This window comes from Halichoerus grypus, chromosome 1, assembly GCF_964656455.1.
Source record: "Halichoerus grypus chromosome 1, mHalGry1.hap1.1, whole genome shotgun sequence".
In the NCBI taxonomy this organism is placed as follows: Eukaryota; Metazoa; Chordata; class Mammalia; order Carnivora; family Phocidae; genus Halichoerus; species Halichoerus grypus.
The window spans coordinates 28,995,413-29,014,988 of record NC_135712.1 but is presented as its reverse complement, the minus strand read 5'-3'; the positions used below and the strand labels follow the sequence as shown (position 1 = coordinate 29,014,988).

The window sequence follows — 19,576 nt, the reverse complement described above, 5'->3', positions numbered from 1 at the left end:
AATTATATGATTATTGTCTTAGTTCGGGCTACTATAGCAAAATAATACAAGCTGGGTAGTTCATAAACAACAGAAATGTATTTCTCATAGTTCCGGAGCCTGAGAAATCCAAGGTCAAGACACTGGCAGATTAGGTGTCTGGTGAAAGCCTGTTTCCTGATTCATAGACTGCTGTCTACTCTGTGTCTTCACAGGGTGGAAGGGACAAGGGAACTCTCTAGGGTCTTTTTCATAAGGGTATTAATCCCACTCATGAGGATTCTACCCTCATAATCTAATCACCTCTCAAAGGTCTCACCTTCTAATACTATTATATTGAGGATGGGGATTCAACATAGATTTGGGGGGTGGGGAGGAGTGGAGACACAGTCTGTAGCGATTATATAAATTAAAACACACACTAAAAATGTCTGAGAAACAATAAGAATTGAATAGAGGGCTCCTTTAATAATATTGTATAAGAATAACTTTTCTATATGCAAACAACATCCAGTTAGAAAAAAGTATGGCAGGAAAGATTACATTTATAGTAGCAAACAAAATCCTTAGAAGTACATTTAAAAATAAAAGAAGAAAGCTTTAAATCTCTCCTAAAAATCAATCAATCAATCAATCAATCTTTCCTAAGACTAGAACAAAATATTGAAGTAAATAAAAAGACAACACCTTTTTGAATAGGAAAACTCAAGAAATTTATTATAGAAAATTTTAAACATACATAAGGCAGAGACAGTTAGTGACCATGCCCCTCATCCAGATTCAATAATTATCAATTGGTAACTCATCATGCTTTTTTTTAAACAAAAATACAAGAGAACAAATCTACACCTTTATTTACTTTTCATTAAATTTAAATCCTTGAGGGGTACAGCATCACACGGATTCTGTGGCCAATGGGTTTAGCAGGAAGGTTGCTTCGGAATTTGGCACGAACCATGCCACTGTTTCCATGAGCACGAGTTACTTTTCCCCAGATTACTCTGGTTTTGTTTGGTTTGCCACCAGGAGTCACTGTGCTGTTCTTTGCTTTGTACACATAAGCACATCTCTTGCCTAGATAGAATTCCATTTCATCTTGAGCATAAACACCTTCAATTTTAAGAAGAGCTGTGTGCTCCCTCTGGTTCTGGAGACCCCGTTTATAGCCAGCAAAAATGGCCTTGGACCACAGCCTTCCAGACATTATTTGGCATTATAGGAGTCCTGTTCTCAGCAGGCCTCCACAGACTCCAAGAGGCGGAAAAAGAAAGGCGAAGCCTAACTAATCATGTTTTATGTCTATCTGCCCTATTCCTCAATCTCATATTACTTTGAAGCAAATAGGAGATAAATCCTTTTATCCTTAAATATTTCAATAAGTACATGTAACAAAATTTTTAAACACAAAATAATATTGTCAAACGTAAATATTAAAGGTAATTCTCTACTATTAAGAATCTAGTCAGTGCTCAAATTTCCAAATGCTTCATAAATATTGTATTGTTTTCCAGTTTGCTCCTTTGAATTAGAATCCAAAAGTCAACCACTTGCACTTTTGAAAGATTTTATTTATTAATTTGACAGAGAGAGACACAGCGAGAGAGGGAACAAAAGCAGGGGGACTGGGAGAGGGAGAAGCAGGCTTCCCGCCAAGCAGGGAGCCTGATATGGGGCTCAATGTGCGGCTCGATCCTAGGACCCTGGGATCATGACCTGAACCGAAGGCAGACGCTTAACGACTGAGCCACCCAGGTGCCCCTACCACTTGCAATTTTTTAAAAAATAAACCATTTGTCCTTCAAGGCTTCCTACAGTTTGAATTTTGTGGATTGTATCTTAATCGTATAAACATCTTTGTCTCTTTTGTGTATTTAGTATAAATTGCTAGTTAGATGTGGAGGTTTGCTCTAATTTAGGCTATTTTTTTTTTTTAAAGATTTTATTTATTTATTTGACAGAGAGAGACACAGCGAGAGAGGGAACACAAGCAGGGGGAGTGGGAGAGGGAGAAGCAGGCTTCCCTCTGAGCAGGGAGCCCAATGCGGGGCTCAATTCCAGGACCCTGGGATCATTACCTGAGCCGAAGGCAGACGCTTAATGCCTGAGCCACCCAGGCGCCCCTAGGCTATTTTTTTTATATGGCAAGACTACTTTGTCTTTGATCATGTTTTTCCATTAAAAGCAAATAATGTGTGGTTGCCTCTCTTTTCATCGATGAGTAATGTCCAAGCTCGTTAATTTATTAAGCATTGAAAAACAATGATATTCTATATTTCCTTCTTTGTTAGCTTAAAGGGGTACTTCTCTCATTTACTATTTGATCACCCATAGTATAGTTTATGTAGAAAGGAAAGATTAATTCTTGATTTGTTCTCTTTATTTTCTACTTTTAAAAATATTCAGCTTACTAGCATCATTCAATGATGACCAATTATTTTGTTGTTGTGACAGTTGTTGGGTGGTGTTATAAGATATGTGCCAATCTATTGTAATTATTATCCTTTTAATACTTAGAATATCCTAACTTTGGCCAGTGGCAAACATTTCAAAATTCACTCTTGAGTGCTTTTGACAAAACCCTAGCAGGCTTTACTTTTTTCTGTGCTACTTACTCTGAAAGATGCCCTGGGATCTTCGTATTCATTTTTTGGGGGGGCCTTATAATTAGCCATACCTCCAAGGACCCCTACTTTCTTTTACTAGGATGCAGTATTTAGAGACCATAATTTGTGTCCTAAGGGACTATTTTTAAAGATACTAGTTCTCATATTTTTTAATTAAGTGAAATATCAAATAAAATGTCAGCAGGATATATTTGACAAAATAACAATAAAATTCATTTGGAAGGTTTAAGAATAAGAATTTAATGGGGGAGGGGTGCCTGGGTGGTTCAGTCGTTAAGCGTCTGCCTTCGGCTCAGGTCATGATCCCAGGGTGCTGGGATCGAGTCCCACATCGGGCTCCCTGCTCAGCGGGAAGCGTGCTTCTCCCTCTCCCACTCCCGCTGCTCACTTGCTGTGTCTCTCTTTGCCAAATAAATAAATAAAATCTTTAAAAAATAATAATAAAAGAAATAAAAAAAAAGAAGTTAATGGGAGAATGGCCCTTTCACATGCTAAAACAAAGGACAAAGCTACACAAATCCAAACAACTTTATACTACAGAGGAAATAAGAAATAGACCAAAGAAGAAAGTGGCATTTCTTTCAAATTGAGGGGAAAGGGAGAGGCAAATTATTCAATAAGTGTTATTGAGACAACTGGCTATTTATATTATGTTAACCATGAAAGGAGTATTACATGTTAACATCAAAATCCAAATGGATGGAAGATTTAATTCAAAAAGTATAGATGGCTTTATTCATTAACTTGGGGTGGGAAAGGCATTTCAAATTAAAACTTGAAACCTAGAAACTGTAAAGCAAAACTGAACTAAACAAAAAAGAGAAATTTGATATATAGAATTTTAAATTATTTATATGTAAATATATATGAAGTCAAGACAGATGACAAACTGAAGAAATATTAAACACACATGATGTACAAGAGAGATTAACTTTTTTACTTTATAGTAGCGCCTCAAAGTATAAATATTTACAACCCAATTGAAAAATCAGAAACAATATGAATAGGCAATTAACAGAAAATGAAAATGTGTAATAAACATGAAAAGGTATTTTAATCACATTTAAATAAATGTAAATACAAATAATAGCATTTCATTTTCAGCTGTTTAAGTTGAATTATACGCCCCCCTCAAAAACGATAGGTTGAAGTCCCATAACCTGCAGTACCTTATCTTATTTGGAAATAGGATTATTACACATGTAATTAGGTAAGATGAGGTCACACTGGAGTAGAGTGGTCTCTTAAGCTAATATTATGAAAGCAAACAGCCATCTAAAGATACAGAGACACAGAAAGAATGCCATATAATGACAAAGGCATGTCCTGTTACTGAGAGTGGTATGTTAAAATATCCACCTATGATTATGTTTTACTGTTTACTGTGTGTGTGTGTGTGTATGAATGTATGTTGAAGCTGTATCCATTATTGCTTTATCTATTTCAAAGCTCTTTTTTCTAGGTACATACAAATTTAAAATTGTTATCATCCTTTATTATCATGAAATAATCTTTTTTATGTCTAGTAATACCTCTTGTTTGGAAGTCTGCTTTGCCATAGGGCTAGAACTGGAGTGCAAAACATAAGGAAATGACTCTGCATGTTTCCAACCCTGAGAATAAGTGCCTCCTTAAATTTTGGGCCCTAGAAGCTTCGTTCTTCAGGAGGCACTCACTCTCTCATGCAAGTATCTAATGTACTTGTACTTGCTTGTCTTACCCTGGTTCCACTCCTCCTTTGTCTAATACGAATACGGCAACTCTAGCATTCTTTGGGATAGTGTTTGCTTAGTTCATTTTTTCCCATTCTTTATCTCTTCACCCTTTTGTGTCCTTATATTTAAAGTGTCTCAGATAATATACAGTTGAACTTACGTTTTAATTAAGTTTGACAATATTAGTCATTTAACTGAAATGTTTAGTCCATTCACATTAGATATAATTATGGATATAGATCTATACATAAGGTTGTCTACCAATTTTTTAAAATGATTTGTTTTAATTTTTGTTCTTTAATTTTTTTAATTTTTATTATTATTTTTTGTAAGTAGGCTCCATACCCAGCATGGAGCCCAATGCAGGGCTTGAACTCATGACCCTGAGATCAAGACCTGAGCTGAGATCAAGAGTCAGCCGCTTAACCCACTGAGCCACCCAGGCACCCTTGTTCTTTTACTTTTCCTCTTTCCTTAATATCAACCAGTATTTTAAATCCTTTATCTATATATTATATATATATATATTAGTTAAAACCCTTGTATTTTATTCTTTAGTGATTATTGTAGTGATTTGAACAAATATCCTTCATTTATATACAGTTGGTTCTCTTATCAGTTCTTGAAGACTGCAGAAATCTTAGAGTTTACCATTCGCACCTTTGAATTATTGATATGTCATATTTTGTACATAGAGTATGTAATAAACCTCATAAGGCATACTTACCACTTTTTTTAAACCATAAGTTTTCTTTTGATTTACCCACATATTTAACTTTTCTAGTGTTCGTTTCTTTCTTTTTTTTTTAAGATTTTATTTATTTATTTGACAGAGAGAGACACAATGAGAGAGGGAACACAAGCAGGGGCAGAGGGAGAGGGAGAAGCAGGGAGATTGGCAGGCAGAGAGAGAAGCAGGCTTCCCGCGGAGCAGGGAGCCTGATGCGGGGCTCAATCCCAGGACCCTGGGATCATGACCTGAGCCGAAGGCAGATGCCTAACCAGCTGAGCCACCCAGGCGCCCCTCTAGTGTTCTTTATTTCTTTCATGTTTTCATCTGCAACCCTTTCCCTTCAACTTGAAAAAGTTCCTTTCATATTTCCTGTAGTGCTGGTTTGTTGACAGCACATTCTTTCAGATTTTCTTGAGGAGGGACTGAAAACATCTTTAATTCGCCTTCATTTTTGAAAAATATTTTTGTTGGATATAGGATTTTCGTTGGCAGTTTCAATTTTTTCTTTTCATTGCTTTAAAGATGTCATCCAATTGCCATTGTCTTCTATTGTTTGTTTCGGAAAGTCAGTCATAAGTCTTATTCTTGCTTTTTGAAGGTAATGTGTCTTTTTTTTCTCTACCTGATTAAAAAATTTGTTTGTTTTTGAGCATTTTACCTATGTCTTGCCATAAATTGTTTCTTTATATTTATCCTTTTTGGAGTTGGCTGAGATTCTTGGATCTCTGGTTGATGCCTCTCATCAGGTTTGGAAAAATTCTCATCTGTATCTCTTTAAATATTGTCTCTGTCCCTTTTCTCTTCTTCTGAGATTCCAGGTACACATACATTAGCTCATGTCCTATATGAAATTTTTGTCTTATATTCATTAATACTCTATTCTGTTCTTTGTATTTTTTTCTCTGTGTGCTTCAGTTTGAATATTTTTCCGTTTTTATGTTTACTAATAGTGTCTTTATTGTGTCTAGTCTGCTATTAAACAAATTCCATGAATTCTTAAATTCATATATGTATTTCTTCAGTTCTAGAATGTCTCATTTGATTTTTATATTGATTCAAATTATATGTTGAAAATATCCATCTTTTATTCTTTTTTTTTTTTAAAGATTTTATTTATTTGACAGAGAGAGATACAGCGAGAGGAGGAACACAAGCGGGGGAGTGGGAGAGGGAGAAGCAGGCTTCCCGCTGAGCAGGGAGCCCAACGCGGGGCTCGATCCCAGGACCCTGGGACCATGACCTGAGCCGAAGGCAGATGCTTAACGACTGAGCCACCCAGGCGCCCTCCATCTTTTATTCTTTACATTATCTATTTTATTTAAAATTATTCTTGTTATCTATTTTAAAGCTCTTGTCTGTGTATTCCAATGACATTCATGGAAGGGGATGGTCTCCTTATAACATCTTTTTTTTTCTCTTTATTTTCAGTTACATTTTCCTGCTTCTTCCCATGTCTCATGTTTACTTTTGCATGCCAAAGAACCATAGAGAGAGGTTGATGTTATTTTCCCTCAGATAGCATTTGCCCTTTTCTCTGTCACACATGCAGACTGAGGGGAAATTATCTCAGTTCACACGGGAATTTAGCTTGGTAGGTGCTTAATTGTAGCTTAAGATAAATTTAGTACTTGTCAGGTTTCATATATTTCCAGTAGAGACATTTCCTGTGTTTTTGCAGACCCCTGCCTCTAGAGGGGCTTTGTCTCCTCAGCTTTGCAAAAAAGCACTCATATTTGAGGCTTCTTTAGATTCCTTTGCCAGTGACCTCCCAAAACTCTGCTGGTTTCTCTTTCTGTAGCAGAGTTTTGTTTTTTCTTTTTTTTTTTTAAGATTTATTTATTTATTTATTTGATAGAGGGAGACACAGCGAGAGAGGGAACACAAGCAGGGGGAGGGGGAGAGAGAGAAGCAGGCTTCCCCTGAGCAGGGAGCCCGATGCGGGGCTCGATCCCAGGACCCTGGGACCATGACCTGAGCCGAAGGCAGACGCTTAACCATCTGAGCCACCCAGGCGCCCTGTAGCAGAGTTTTTTATTTAAGTCAAGCTGGATCTTTTATATGTGCACAGATTTGGCAAATGCTCCCTATGAAGAAAACTGTTGCTGGTCTCATCTTGCCTAAGAAGAGCTATTCGGTCTCTGCAAACAATTCTTCTAGTCCTCTTTGCTTTCTCATTACTCTGATGCCCTTACAAACTTGATTTTAGATGTATGCATTTTTTTTTCCTGTTTGCTGAAGTGGGGCTTATAGCTTGCGCCTACATTTTGCATTCTACTCAGGTGTTTTAAATAGATAATTTAACTTGTTTATTAACTTTAATTGATTAGTCATTGCTGTCGTGAATACTGTGATGCAAAGGATTTTGAAATCACATTCAGACTCTTGGGGAATGAGAGCGATAATTAATTAACAAAATCTACCATGGGTTTGGATATGGGGGTGCGGCACACATGCTGTTCCTATGTCACTATTTACTACTGTGTGCTAAAGACTCTGGTATGTGGTAAATGTGCCCAAGACAAAGGAAGATGAAGAAGGAAACAGGCAAGTACAATACAGACTGTGAATGGAGGCTTCACGAGAGAAGAGGCCTTGTTGTCTTGTTCTTCATCATATTCCCAGTTCCTAGAACAGTGAGTGCAAAATACATGGTGGCTGCTTAAAATGTATTAACTGAATGAATAAACAAAACAAGTAAATACAGAGGGGATATGAAAAGGTACGGGTGAAACGCTTCACTAAGTCTCAGAGATCCAGCTGCTTAAAGACAATGACTATGTCTAGCTCATTTTAATATGAGCTTGCCGTACATGGAGATTAGATGGTTATAATGAGTGATTGAATGAATGTGTATTGGAACATGTCATCATATATAGTTCTAGTGTTGCTAAAATAATTGAATTTATCCATTTATTCCATGAACTGTTACTGATTCCCAAATTGTGTCAAATACTATATATACTGAGGGCAATTTTCACTTAAACTAATAATAATATGTGAATTTATACAAATAATATGATTATATCTTTAAAATGTTTTTGCCAAATACTGCATAAACAGCATATCCACCAAACTGACAAAATAATTGTATAGGCTTTTATCTTCTTAATGGGTGTTACTATCTTCTGCCATGAAGCTGGTCATTCAAAGATTACACTACCTTGAACTTGAAGATCAAAACAAATGATCAGACTTATAAGAGACAAACTGCTTCTTTCTGGACAACTAATTATTAATGGTGAATTTGTATTTAAATATGTATTATTTAAGCGGTCTTTAAGTTATACAGTCTATGATTTGCTAAATAGTTTATTTAAATGATGACTAAAACATAAAATAATAATATTTATTTACTTCTATAATAACTGCTTTATATGTGTTACAAGCTTTATTTCTAAAAATGGATTTGGGGATAGCTCGATAAGTTTTTACAAATAGGAAACAGATTTTGAGAGTTAGTTAAGGCAGAATTTGAAGCTAGGCCTATTTATTAAAGACACTAACAAACAACCTATCTTCTTGTCTTAGTCAATTTGGGCTGTCATAATAACAAAATACCATAAATTGGGTGACTTAAGCAACAGAAATTTACTGTCTCATATTTCTGGAGACTGTGAAGTTCAAGATCAAAGTATCAAGGTGCCAGCCGGTTCAGTTTCTGGTGAAAGTTCTCTTCCTGGCTTGTAGATGGTTGCCTTCTCTGCGCATCCTCACATGGTTCTAAGAGAGAGAGAGAGAGAGAGATTTCTCCTATAAATTCATAGTCCTTTCAGATTAGGGCTCCACCCATATAACCTCATTTAATCTTAATCACTTCCTAAAAATACTATCTGTACATACAGTCACATGGAAGCTTCAATATAAGAATTTTGGGGGAATGCAAATTCAATCCATAGCAGTTTTTAAACACTGTAATATTCAGTTTTGTAACTAGTACTGTTATAATTTTCAAATAAGGATGAAACAATTTAATATTTTGAGTTATTTTTCAGTTACTTTTTTTGTCTTCTGGGTGTGATTTACTTTGTGACCTACAATTAATAACTCCACGAGTAACTCTCTGGCACATAGTAATAGTTGGTGAAATATGAATGGATTTTACCACCTAAGAACAAGTTTATGGTCACACAGACTTGTGTTATTACATGATTTTCAATTTTTTGTCTCCAAGGTATGAGTAGATTATACATTCTTTTCAAATCAAATGACACATCCTTTAATTTTTCTTGCTAGGAGCTCTAGAATTCAAAGCTTAAACTCAGCTTTAGGCTCCTAAATTTGATTATGCCTTATGATTTGGCACTTCAAGTGTCTAATCCTCTTTGCCATCTTCATTGTTCCTCAGCCCATCAAAATATTATGCAGTCACAGAAAGATCATTAGATTTCAGATATGCTTTTGAACACATGAAGAAAACCGTCCTGACATTTAACAATTATTTTTCTTAGCTGGACCAGTAGGGAGTTAATATGGAGTAGAGAATATGGCAGCTTTTCAGGTGTTTTTTTTCTTTCAACAAAGAATGCCTTAAGAAAAGTAGTCTTTCGAAGTATTTAGTTGGTTTTCTATTGCACATACGTTTGGCCTTAAATTTTTACCTAACATAAAGAAGAAACTCAATAGAGTTGCAAAATTAAATAGCTTCTAGCCTTAACTACAGACAGGCTGGAGACAAAGGAGAGAAGGGAAGGGATGTAACAACCTGAGATTTTAGTAATAACTGTTGAAAGGTTTGTCTAATTTTTTTTTTTTAAAGATTTTATTTATTTATTTGACAGAGACAGAGATAGCGAGAGCAGGAACACAAGCAGCGGGAGTGGGAGAGGGAGAGCAGGCTTCCTGCCGAGGAAGGAGCCCGATGTGGGACTCGATCCCAGGACCCTGGGATCATGACCTGAGCCGAAGGCAGACGCTTAACGACTGAGCCACCCAGGCGCCCAAAAGGTTTGTCTAATTTTTTACCAAATTTGTTGTACTAAGTACATCAAGATACTCAAATTGGGATGAAATCCACTAGCTTGAAAGAGATAGCATCTGTTGTCTGGTAGAACAGAAAGAATTCTGGGCCAGCTAGTAGAAGACAGTTCCAGAGCCAGCTCTGTGACACTGATTACATATTGATTGTATCTCTTTAGTAGAGATGGCCTTGGAGTACCTTTTTCTTCCAAAATGTAACCAATTTTCTTCTCTCCTTCCCTCCTTCCTCCCTCCCTCCCTCCCTTCCATAAATACTTGTTTTATACCTACCACTTCCTAGGCACTGTGCACACAGTAAGGAACCAGAATGAAAGAATTCCTGAGCTCAGGGAGCTTATAGCCTAGTTGGAGGAGCCCAGACATTTAACAACTAGTTACTAAAATAATCATGTAATTTTAAGTGCGATAACTGCTTCAAAGATAGATTGACCTCAGTGGAGAGGAGGCTTTTTTTTAATATATTATTTTATGTCTCTATACATACTTCAACTTCCATGTGTTAAAGAGAAGCATACAGTCTTTTTTTTTTTTACTGTAATGAAAGAGAAATTTATTTAATTGATAATGGGCTAAAATTTCTATAAAGAAAATAATACTTGTAATGCAGTCTACTTGGGATTCTTTTAGACTAACTGTAGGACTCTTTTAAATACATTTTAGCAAAATTCACTGTCCATTTCCTAAAAATTTTTTTTGGCACTAATCTAGGAGATAGGTTTAAGCCTATTTCAGTGCCTTCTACTTTAAGAATTACACATGTTGCCAATGAGTTGTTTTATTCATGAGCTCTGATGAGCTCAGAGGATTAGGTGAAATATACTGTGCCCTAGATTACTCCTTTTTTAATGTGAATTTTTTTCCTAAATTTTAGGCCAGCTGAAAACATTCTCTTTATATAGCTTTTTGTAAAAAAATTTCAACAATGCAGGAGTATATAAAATTAGAAAGAAAACTTTTCCCCTTCAAACAATCCAACTTTCCCATATGGTGTCTTTTCTTGAATTTTTTTTCTGCATAGATATATATAACATAGCTATAAATTTTTATTAACAGAAATGTGTTTATGTGATATAGTTTTGTAATTTGTATATCTTCCATAATTACACACACAGGCACGCACGCACACAGGCACACACACAGTGGATATTTTTCGATATTGTCATACATAATTGTTTCCCTCTAATAGTTATGCAATTTTCCACTACACTAAGGCACTGTAATTTATTGAAACAGTCGGATACTTCAGTAGTGTTGGATACTTGTGTTATTTCCAGCTTTTTACTATTATAATTCTGCAATGAAATCCTTCTGTGTCTGTTTTTTCTTTTTCTATAATTATTTTTGTATATCACTAATTAGAATTTAAAATTTATACAGATTCAGAACTTTGATAGATATTGCTATTTTGCCCTCTAACAAACTGGTACCAAGCTATATTCTTGTATATAAATGTGAATGTGCCCCTACTCCTCCCTGCCTTCTGGCCAGTTGCTGCATTTTATCAATATTTGCTCATCTCGTAGAGAGGATTACATTGCAGTTGCTTTATTTTTGCAATTATATGTTTAATGATACTGTTAAAAGTCTTTGTTAATCTTTGTAATTCATTTATACCTACTTTGTTTATACCCGAACTTATTTCTCATTTTATCTATTATTTTATAGATTCTTACTGTTAATATTCACATCAAAACTCACAACTGGGGTGCCTGGGTGGCTCAGTCATTAAGTGTCTGCCTTCAACCCAGGTCATGATCCCAGGGTCCTGGGATCGAGCCCCGCATCGGGCTCCCTGCTCGGCGGGAAGCCTGCTTCTCCCTCTCCCACTCCCCCTGCTTGTGTTCCGTCTCTCGCTGTCTCTCTCTCTGTCAAATAAATAAATAAAATCTTAAAAAATAATAATAATTCAAAAGCCCAAGACTTAAAAAAAAAACAAACCTCAGAATTATATGTTGTAGTAGTTTTTCCCAGTATGTCATTTTTTTTTATTTTGTTTATGCCATCTCTTGTTATGTTAAATTTTATATTTTTATATAGTTAAGTTTCTTTTATGGCTTTTAAAATTGGTATCATGCATTGAAAGAACTTCCCAAATTAAGATTTAAATAATGTTCCCACATTTTATTGTTACCTATTTATGTTTTTTAGTATTCAAATATTAAATTTAACATAAATTTACCATAATGTATGTTGCAAGATTGATTTCCAACTTTATTCCTAGATATAAGGCAATTGTTAAAATAATATTTACCGAATAAGCTGTTCTTTCCCCACTGGTTTGAAATGCTTCATTTACCATATATAAAATTTCCAGTGCACATGGGTCTTTTGCTTGACTATTGTGTTTCATTAATCTGATTATCAGGGTGAGTAACATACTGTTTTAATAACTGAAGCATTATCATACATATTTATATCTGGTTGGACAAATGTATGCTTATTATTCTTCATTTTGACAATTTCTTGTCTCTTTTCATTGACCTTCTTTTCCACATGGACTTAAGAATCAACTTAGTTCCCTTTCCTCCAAAAAATATTACTAGGATTTTGATTAAAACTTTATTTTTATGTATTAGTTTCAGGAGAATTGACATCTTTACAACAATGAGATTTCCTATCTAGGAACAAGACATACTTACACATTTAATGAAGACTTCTATGTCCAGTGGTACAGTTTTAGTTTTCCTCAAATAGGTCTTACACATTCCCTGTTTAGTTTATTCCAAGGTGTTCTGTAGCTTTTGTTAGTATTGCCATGCAGTCTTTGTTAGAATTACATTGTCAATTAAAAACTCTCAAACAATGATTTTTAATACATTAAACAATTGAATTGATTTTCACTTGATTTGTTTCTGATTTGCTGAGTAGTGATCATGTCCAAATAATGATAATTGGTTTCTGTTGTTGAGTGAGAAAATTGGGAAGGAATTCCCTGCAAATGTGTGGAAGCATTTTTTCTTTTCATGTGCACCGTGTGGCACGGGGTTATTGGGAATACTACTCCATTGCTTCTCTGGCTGTGAAAACGGAGTTACGGACCTGCTGCAACTTTGTCCCAAAAGCAGTCATCACTGGTTACAGCCTCAGTCCATTGGACAGACAAGCCATTCTGGTGTACACCCAGAGTACTAAAATTACTACTCCTAAATTATTCTAATTACCCTGAGGCTTACACCCAGGCCTGCTCATGTTTCCAGCCTCTGCTCTCTCTGAAGATGGGTTTCTTCTAGGGTGGTTCAGAAAATTGGTGCAACCTCTGCATTAAACACTACATTCTCTTTTTTTTTTTAAGATTTATTTATTTATTTATTTGACAGAGAGAGAGAGAGAGAGACAATGTGAGAGGGAACATGAGCAGGGGGAGTGGGAGAGGGAGAAGCAGGCTTCCTGCTGAGCAGGGAGCCCGACGTGGGGCTCAATTCCAGGACTCTGGGATCATGACCTAAGCCGAAAGCAGACGCTTAATGACTGAGCCACCCAGGTGCCCCTAAACACTACATTCTTTCCCTGTTAATTTTTTTATTTCTTAACTTTTGTTTTCATGCCTTTCTTATCTCAGGGCTTTATTTTTTATTTTTCTTACATAATATTTGATAGACACAAAACTATATATATATATATATATATATATATATATAATCCATGTGTTAATGTGAAGCAAAATAATAAAATGAACACCAGTGAATCTAGCCTCTGACCTGGAGAACTTTACCCATGCCATTTGGAATACCTCTGTGTCTACCAATGGGTTTCTTTCCTATTCTTTCCTATTTGTGCTTCCCTCCCAGAGGCAAATTTTGTCTTTACTATTTTCTGTCTTTAAAAAAAATATGATGCATACCAAAGCAATGCATTTTTTTAGTTTTAGTTTTGCGTTACCTAAAACATTTGGCCACACACTGACATCATGCTGTTTGTATCAGTTAGGGTTTGCTCAGGGAAGCAGAACCCACGTGAGTGATAAAGAATAAGGGCTTTATCATAGGGATCAGAATTTAGGGAATTATGGAACCACAATTATGGAACCAGTTAGGCAGTCTGTGTAGATCTTTTTTTGGCCTCTCTCAGCTCAGAGTTGGCCAGGCCAGAGTCCCTGTGTGGAGCTGGACATAAAGTGGGAGAGACCAAGGACAAACCGGAAGCACATTGATCTCTCGTGGCCTCCAATCTTGATGATGGGGGTGACTTGAAGGATGACATTCTGACCCTTACCTGGCCAGAATCAGAGAAGCTGAGGGAGAAAATCTGGAGGGATTTGGGGGAGTTGCCAAGATCCGTAACGATGTGTGTGGAGCTGCAAATACACGTGAGGGATTCTAATCTTCTGGGAGTTCAAAATTAGCCTTCAAAAAGCTCAGATAAATTTTTTTAAGCAACCAAACTTAACTAAAAGTAGCAGGTAGAAGTATTCTAGGACATGTAGTTTGAAATTACTTAAATTGACAATGAAAAAATATGCAGTCTTTATAGATTTCTTTTTTCTCTCCATATTTACTTTGTAAGCTGTTTTGTGTAGTTATATATCGTTAATTTTCACTGGTATATAAATAGTTCATCATGGGAAAAATCTCAAGTTTATTTATCCATTCTCCTATTTATGGACATTTCACTTGTTTTTAGCCATTGTCATTGTGAAGAATGCTGCTGTGGAAATTCTTGTTGTTTCTCCTGCTGTAACTATAAAAAACATTTCTCCATGGTTTAGAAATAGGAGAAAGTAGGATATACAAATGTTCAGCTTTATAAAGTAATTCCAAATTGCTTGTCAGAGTGGTTTTGCTAAATTTATACTCTTACCCATGCCAAATAGAGTTTTAATTGAGCCACATTCTTGCCTATTAATACTTGGCATTATCATACTGGTTAATATTTTCTAGTCTGATGCAAGTAGAGTAATATCTATTTGTGATATTTATTTGCATTTTCCTGATTGTCAATGAAATTGAATATATTTTCACATTTATTCCCCATTTCTTTTTTGTCTTCTGGAAATTCCTATTTATTTAACTTCACTTATTTTTTTCTAATATGTTTTTTCTTTCTAATTTTTAGAAGTTATTTACATATTTGGATACTAATATTTTGCAGATTGTATGTGTTGCAAATATCTCTGTGGTTTATCTTTCTAATATATTTGTTTAATGACATAAATTTTAATTATATAAAGTGACCAATTTTAATGACATAAATTTTAATTATATAAAGTGACAAATTTTATCAATCTTTTATGGTTAGCATTGTTTGTATCTTGTTTAAAAACACCTAACCTGGGGCACCTGGGTGGCTCAGTCATTAAGCAACTGCCTTTGGCTCGGGTCATGATCCCAGGGTCCTGGGATCGAGCCCCGCGTTGGGCTCCCTGCTCAGCGGGAAGCCTGCTTCTCCCTCTCCCACTCCCCCTGCTTGTGTTCTCTCTCTCTCGCTGTGTCTCTCTCTGTCAAATTAATTAATTAATTAATTAAAGAAAAACACCTAACTTATTCTGAGGTCATTAATGTATCCTCCTGGTTTATCTTCTGTTAGCTTTGAGACTAGGTCCTTAATCAACCTGGAATTGATTTGTGTGTGGTTTGTGGTAAGGATTCTATACATTTTTTTTCTGTATGTATAACTATTAGTCTAATACTTATTGAAGGGTCCATGATTTCTATGTTTTGCATGGCCATCTCTATCATATATCATTTCAATATGCGTACATCTGTTTCTGAGTTGTCAAATCTATTTTGCCAGTCAGCTGATATAATACTGTTTTTTATTATTATAGTTTTATAGTAGATCATGCTATTTATCAGAGAAAATACCTACACTTTATTCCTCTTCTTCAGGAGTGTGTTGGCCATATATTAGAAAAAAACTGTCCAGCTTTCAGTTCTGTATGTAAGGTTCTCAGAAGGCTCCACTGTGTCCTAGTGACAAGTAAAAAGGTGAGCAGAATGAACTGAAAAATTCGCAAGTCTTTTAGGACCCATAAGCCAGGTGAAGACATAGGGCAAACTGCTGCCCTCAAGATTAGAGAGACAAACAACTGGATTTAGGGAGCTGTGGCTTACCAGAACAGACACTCAGGAGTGGAAATTGCTGTGAGAACCAGTGCCAGGGTAGGAAAACTTGATCTGTAATTGGTGAGCTGCCGGAAGCTCCAGGTGGACAACAAATTTCAGAGAAAATCCGCTTCTACTTTAGCAGGGGGAAGGGAAAAGGAACCATTTTGAAAAACGCCAGAGCTCTCAGCTGTTCTTAACAAAGTCTCCCCTTAGGAGAAACTAGATAACCAGAGCCCAGTTGACCTGGAGGAAGGGAAATACCCAACTACAGTCAGTTCTAGCTTTCCATGTGGGAGAAGGGAAATACTAAATGAAAATGGAAATACACCTTATCAAAAATTTTTAAAAGATTTTATTTATTTATTTGTGAGAGTGAGAGAGAGGGAGAGTGCACAAGCAGGCGGAGTGACAGGCAAAGGGAGAAGCAGGCTCCCCACTGAGCAGGGAGCCCAATGATGTGGGGCTCGATCCCAGGATCCTGGGATCATGACCTGAGCCAAAGGCAGATGCTTAACTGACTGAGCCACCCAGACGTCCCCACCTTGTCAAAATTTGTGAGATGTAGTGAAAGCAATACTTAGAGGTAAATTTATACATTGAATGCATGCATTAGAAAAGAAGAAAGATCTTTTTTTAAAAATCCAAGTTTCCACCATATGAAAGTAGAAGAGAAAATTAAATCCAAAATATACATAAGAAAATAAATAATAAGAATTAGAGCAGAAATCAATAGTGAAAAGAAATAAACACAAAAGCTAGTTCTTTGAAAAATCAGTAAGATCAATAAGCCTCTAGCCAGGCTAATTAAGAAGAAAGTGGGAGGTGGCGGGGGTGAGAGAGGTAAGGAGAGAGAGAAAAAGAGAAAGAGAGAGAGAAAGGACACTAAATTGCTAATATCAGAAATGAAAGAGGAGACATTACGACCAACCCAATGGACATTAAAAGGATAATAAAAGACTTCTATGAACAGTTTTATGTCCACAAATTTTATAGCCTACACAAAATGGGTGAATTTCTTGAAAGACACATTTGCCAAAACTCACACAAGAAAAATAGACAACCTGAATAGATCTATATCTATTAAAGGAATTGGGTAGATAATTAATAATCTTCAAAACCAGAAAACAATAGGCCCGGATGGGTTCACTGGTAAATTCTGCCAAACATTTAAGGAAGAAATTATGCCAGATCTCTATAGTCTCTTTCAGAGTATGCAAGCAGAGGGAATACTTCTTAAGTCACTCTATGAGGCCAACAGTACCCTAATGCCAAAACCAAAGACATTACAAGAAAAGAAAACTAAAGACCAGTATCTCTCAGGGGCATAGATGCAAAAATCCTCAGCAAAATAGTAGCAAATCAGATCCAACAATGTATAGAAAGAATTGTATACCATGACCAAGTGGCATTTATCCCAGGTGTGCAAGGGTGGTTTAACATTGAAAATCAATTAATGTAATCCATCACATCAACAAGCTACAGGAAAAAAACCATGTGATCATATCAATAGAAGCAGAAAAAGCATTTGACAAAATCTAACACCCATTCATGAAAAAAAAGAGAGAGAGAGAAACTTGCAGTGAACTAGGAATAGAAGAGAAGTTCCTCAATTTGATACAGAATATCTACAAAAAAATCTCGAGCTAACACCATACTTAATAGTGGGAAATTTGAATCTTTCCTACAAAGACTAGACACAAGGCAGGGATGTCCCCTCTCATCACTCATTTTCAACATTGTATTGGAAGTCGTAGCCAATTCAATTAGAAAAGAAAAGGAAGTAAATGGTATAGAGATTGGGAAGGAAGAAATAAAACTGCCTTTCTTCATTGATGACATGATAATTTATGTAGAAAATCTAAAAGAATTAACAACAACAAAAAGTTCCTGGAACTAATTAGTGATTATAGCAAGCACATTTGCAGGATTCAAGGTTAATATGCAAAAATCAATTGCTTTCCTATGTACCAACAATGAGCAAGTAGAATTTGGAATTAAAAACAATACCATTTACATTAACATTCAAAATATGAAATACTTGGGGCGTCTGGGTGGCTCAATTGGTTAAGCGACTGCCTTTGGCTCAGGTCATGATCCTGGAGTCATGGGATCGAGTTCCACATCGGGCTCCCTGCTTCTCCCTCTGACCCTCCCCCCTCTCATGCGTACTCTCTCTCTCTCTCATTCTCTCTCTCTCAAATAAATAAAATCTTAAAAAAAATATGAAATACTTAGGTCTAAATCTAACACAATATGTACAAGGTCTATATGTAGAAAACTACAAATTCCAATGAATGAAATCAAAGAACTAAATAGAGAGATATTTTATAATCATGGATAGGAAGACTCAATATTATCTAAAGATACCAGTTGATCTATAGATTCAGTGCAATCCCAATCAAAATCCTAGGACATTATTTTGTGGATATCAACAAAGTGATTCTAAAGTTTATAGGAGAGACAAAAGACCCAGAATAGCCATCATAATATTGATGGAAAAAACAAAATTGGAGGATTGAAGCTATCTAACTTTAAGATTTACTATAAAGCTGCATTAATGAAGACAATGTGATATCAATGAAAGAATAGATAATAGATCAATGGAACAGAGTAAAGAGCTCAGAAACTGACACAAATAAATATAGTCAATTGATCTTTGCCAAAGGGACAGAGTCAATACAATGGAGCCAAGTAGTCTTTTCAGCAAATGGTGGTGGAATAATTGGAAATCCACATGCAAAAATCTAAATATAGATACAGACCTTACATCTTTCACAAAATTTAACTACAAATGGATCATAGATCTAAGTGTAAAACACAAAACTGTAAAGATGACATAGGAGAAAACCTAGATGAACCTCGGGTATGGATGTAACCTTTGAGATACAACACCGAAGGCATGATCTATGAAAGAAATAATTGATAAGTTGGACTTCATTAGAATTAAAAACCTCTGTTCTGCAAAAAACAGTATCAAGAGAATGAAAAGACAAGCCAAAGACTAGGGAAAATATTTGCAAAAGACACATCTGATAAAGGACTGTTATTCAAAATACACAAAGGACTCTTAAAACTCAACAATAAAAACACAACAGATTAAAAAATGGGCGAAAGACCTTTTTTTTTTTTTTAAAGATTTTATTTATCTATTTGACAGAGAGATAGACAGAAGAGCATAAGCAGAGGGAGTGGCAGAGGGAGAGGGAGAAGCAGGCTCTGCACTGAGCAGGGAACCCGATGCGGGACTCGATCCCAGGACCCTGAGATCATGACCTGAGCCGAAGGCAGATGCTTAACCATCTGAGCCACCCAGGCACCCAAATGGGTGAAAGACCTTAACAGACACCTCAACAAAGAAGATACACAGATACTAAATAATCATATGAAAAGATGATGTATATCATATGTCATCAGGGAAATGCACATTAAACAACCATGCAATACCACTATATACTTACCAGAATGGCCAAAATCCAGAGCACTGACACCACCAAAAGCTGTTGA

At 35.9% G+C, this 19,576-nt stretch overlaps 1 pseudogene; it reads right to left on the bottom strand.

The window, feature by feature from the left end:
* Positions 1 to 823: 823 nt before the first annotated feature.
* Positions 824 to 1,219, bottom strand: LOC118535990 (large ribosomal subunit protein eL33 pseudogene; annotated as a pseudogene).
* Between the last annotated feature and the right edge of the window lie 18,357 nt (positions 1,220 to 19,576).